This window comes from Erpetoichthys calabaricus, chromosome 4, assembly GCF_900747795.2.
Source record: "Erpetoichthys calabaricus chromosome 4, fErpCal1.3, whole genome shotgun sequence".
NCBI lineage: Eukaryota > Metazoa > Chordata > Cladistia > Polypteriformes > Polypteridae > Erpetoichthys > Erpetoichthys calabaricus.
The window spans coordinates 337268422-337272678 of record NC_041397.2 but is presented as its reverse complement, the minus strand read 5'-3'; the positions used below and the strand labels follow the sequence as shown (position 1 = coordinate 337272678).

General features: G+C 41.0%; 1 long non-coding RNA gene across 1 annotated transcript; it reads right to left on the bottom strand.

The window, feature by feature from the left end:
* Positions 1-614: 614 nt before the first annotated feature.
* LOC114645015 (uncharacterized) lies at positions 615-4041 on the bottom strand. The gene is made up of 5 exons (XR_003715094.1): positions 3945-4041; positions 2074-2109; positions 1720-1764; positions 1135-1197; positions 615-1042 (listed from the first exon to the last, which is right to left on the bottom strand). It is a non-coding gene; the product is annotated as an uncharacterized LOC114645015 (long non-coding RNA).
* Between the last annotated feature and the right edge of the window lie 216 nt (positions 4042-4257).

The following is a 4257-nucleotide window of genomic DNA, read 5'->3' as shown; positions in this document are numbered from 1 at the left end:
TTATCATTTAAAATGAGTACAGTACAGAAATTAAGTTATATGCCGTGTTTGGGTGGATGTGATCAGAAAGACCCTGATGATTCCAAAGATCAGTCAAGAAGCCTGTTGGAAAAATGGGCAAAACTCTTTTGGAAACAAGGATTTTTCTTATAATGTTTTAAAATTGGACCTTTACAAAGATGCTTTTCGATGCTTTATTTTCATGTTAAAGCATCCGGTCATTTTACTTGGCTACTGAAAATGTATTTTGTTCATTAATGCTTTAGTGTTTAAGCAGAAAGAGTGATTAGCTCTGCTATTTTGTGAGGTATACAAGCGTGCTGATTTTAAAAACATGATATTAGTTCAATGAACTTCGGCTGTGCAAAAGAGCCAAGCACTATAGCCTCCTGGCTCTAAGAGCAGTAGCGTATGACCTATGAGTGAATTTTCAGAGACAAGAAATTTAAATGTAATAAAGGAAAAGTTGTCTTGGAGACCGGATGACCACATCATACCTAGTTTCCGCTAGAGCTGTTGTTCAGGCATGACCTAAATTTAATCAAAGGCAACAATTATTTACACAGAATATAATATACAATTATGAACACAGAATAATAATATTTTGCAAAGAATATTATTTTCATAAATATTAAACGGCTCCTTTATTTACGGGTTAGATGGATGTAAAAGGCATTCATATGCATCAAGTCTAAACACATTTCGGGTGTAGAGTTGTACACAGGAGCCTCCAATTCTACAAAGTCTGCCAATAATTGGTGAAGTTGTGCGGTCAGTTGTTCCAGTCTTTGTCGATGTCTCTGCTGGTAGTCAGGATGAAGGGAATAGCGGTTTTAAGCCGATATCCGTGTTCAGAGTGAAGCGGCGCCAACAAAGGGGTCCGCCTGTTAGAAAAAGAGGGTGCCGCTCCCATAGGGCGCCGGAAAATACTGAACGCCTCTCTCAGAGGGTGGAGGTGTTTGTAGATTCCGCCAGTTACGATACAAGTTTATATTTTCTGATCCGTCCAGCACTTGCGTTAAAATACCCGGGGGACTGGGGCCTGTAAATAAAACGTATGAACTTTTTAGTTAAAGGCCTCATTTCACAATGTATGCCTTCAACAGTTCTTCGATAAACTGAAATGACACTTACTGCAATTGGTCAACCCGGAGGATGCCCTTTGAGAAACTTCTTCACTCTGTAAAGGACTAGCTTCTAAAACAAAAACAAAAAAAAATCCTAAGCTTCCAAAGTTTGTGGCGCTTCATTAAAAAACAGGCGTGCTCTCTTTAAATCAAGCAATCCACACACCCACAGCTCATGCATTATCAACCTGCAGACTCTATTCCGCTAGATGCTTGTCCATAAAAAAAAATTCTATTTTATGTTAGCTAGACAGCCTCTCGAACTAAATAGGTTATTTTGTAACTACCTGAAACACTATAACAAACCTCAATCCCTACGCCAAGATGGATAAAAAATTATCAAAACAGACAGCCTAGTTCTTAAGATATAAGTCCCTTAAACCTATTCAAATACACTGGATACGTTTACAAGTCGCCCGGACTTTGGAAATCTGGAAGGTATTAAAATAAATACATTTACCGCAATGAATGAAAGCTTCAGATACCAGCGCGTGCCCTAGCTCATGCACGCACGAGTGCGTTGACACTCTGACGCTCCTGCACAAGCACTCAAACACGTTGCCAGCCTAAAGCATTTTAAAAAGGGTCTTACCTGAAACCGTATAATAAATCGGAGACTCTACAGGGATATAATTCTCTAAAGATAAAAAATTAAAGGATTCAAACACTCATATTTTTACAACAAACTTTATAATTTCGTGAACGTTACAGACAGATAGAAACATGCCCATTTATAATCTCACCAGACGGAGTGAAAAACTGATCATAACCAAATACGTGCGCTCTTACACATGCACTTTGTAAACATCTATCATTTTTAAAAAGGCCCATACCGCTTTCCAAGCCAGCTTCAATGTATATTTCTAAGGAAAAAATGTAAGGATTCAAAATTCCGTTTTTTAAATATGCTCATTTAACGCTTATAAGAATCATGAAAGGGACTTACCGTGATTCGGAGACAGACCGCTTTCTGCGGGGAATCCTGTATAAACGACAATTATTTTTCATTTAGTTCTAGTCGTTTGAAGAATACTTCATTTATAAAGTTGTGAAAACGCCCTGTCATGGCTGAAATTCATCTTGCTGTTCTCAGGGCGAGCTAAGATATGTGCTTGATTGTAAAAGCCACTCTTTTTATTGAGAAAAGAGCAGTATTTTTGTAAATGATTTCTAATAGCAGATATTTGACAAACATTTTAACTGGACACGCTTGTAATGCCCAGTTACCCTGTTGCCCTGTTTGTTTGGAATGTCCAAAAACATCATTTCTTTTACAAGCGGCATTCCGCAAGGTAAGGCCGCTTTTCACGTCGGACGCTCCGAGATGAGTTAAAAGGTCAGGACACAATCTGTTACCTAGGATCTGTAAAAGCACTCACCTCCCACATTCCCTTAGCTTGGCAAAGATTGACCGGAATTTGTAAGTGCTTTCTGATACCAAATATTTACAATCATTTTAACCGACACGCTTAATGTCTCATTTCTTTTACAAGCGGCACTCCGCAAGGGAAGGTCAATTTTCACGTCAGACGCTCCGAGATGAGTTTAAAGTTCAGGACACAACCTGATGCCTAGGTGCTGTAAAACGCTACCCCACACCACCCAGGCTTGCCAGAGTGTTTTTAAAGCGCCTTTCCCAGAATGATTGCGCTTTGAAGGCGCTCTAACATTTAAACGTCTAAAAAAAAATCTATGTGTGAGAAATACTTTTTATACACCAGAGGATTGTTTTTTTTAATACTCCATTTAAAAGGGTGATGTTGCCTATTATTTAAAATGTAATTTTTAAATCCCTTAACTCGTTCTCTGAGATGCAGCGTGCGAGCAAACTTAATGCGCACTCCCATTCCGGGGGAAGGGTGGGAGGGGGAGCTGACTGACCTCTGTTGACACACGTGTGCGCACAGGGGTTGTCAGTTTGATCTAACGGTGCGCTCAGTGAGTCTCTGTACAGACAGAGAGCCGATGTTCTGACGATTTGTCCTACCGTAGTTTATTTATGGAAATGTTAACATTACTCAATTTATTCTCTATGCATCATTTAAGGCTGAAAGAGACACAGCCTGATGCAAAGATTTCACAAGACGGTCATTACTCGTGAATGGATACAATGTGCTGCAAAAGATTAAAAGTCACACATGCAAATAAGCAGAGAATGTCTGGGAGATTTCTCTATGCTTGACACATCAAATAAAAAACGGTTTACATGTGTTAAAGTAAAGGATAGATCTTTAAAGTCATAGATAGATACAGGAGGGTCTGGGCGGAGGTTCAAGGAGGGGGCACCCATCCATCACTGGTTCTTGACAGTTTCTGGAGAAAACAGATGGTTAGGCAGAGGTTTGGAATTACTTTATGATAGCAGATATTTGACAAACATTTTAACCGGACATGCTTGTAATGCCCAGTTACCCTGTTGCCCTGTTTGTTTGGAATGTCCAAAAGCATCATTTCTTTTACAAGCGGCATTCCGCAAGGTAAGGTCAATTTTCACTTTGGACGCAATCTGTTGCCTAGGAGCTGTAAAATGCACCTCCCCAACGCCTGGGATTGGAGGAGGTATGATTTAGGCACAGGGGCTGTCAGTTTGGATCTAACGGTGCGCTCAGTCAGTCTATGTACAGACAGAGAGCCGGCAACTCCTATTTCGAGCTTGCCGGCTTGGAGCTTCGACCTCACACAGAAGCAGGCAAGACCCTGACTCGTGCCTGCTAACAGCGTGAATGGTTTCTCTATGCGTAGATCAAATAAAAAAAAGCCTTACATGTATTAATGTAAAGGATAGATATTTTAAATCATAGATACAGGAGATCTTACCCAAAACAGTAGAGACCGGCGGCTCTGCCCCTTGAAACGCTCGTGTGTATGTGTCTTCGAGAGCAGTGAACCACCAACAGGCCTGGACTTGTCTTTGGGAGAAGGGGGGCTGCTCTTGACAGTTTCCGGGGGCATACAGGTGGATGGGGTGGGTTCAAGGAAGGGATACTCAACCGTCAAATCCAACAATCAGTTGGTTAAGGGGCGGGTGTAGGGGCGGGACACATCCATCAAATCCACCAATCAGAGTAAAGGGGCGCATCCTTCAAATCCACCAATCAGAGTAAAGGGGCGCGTCCTTCAAATCCACCAA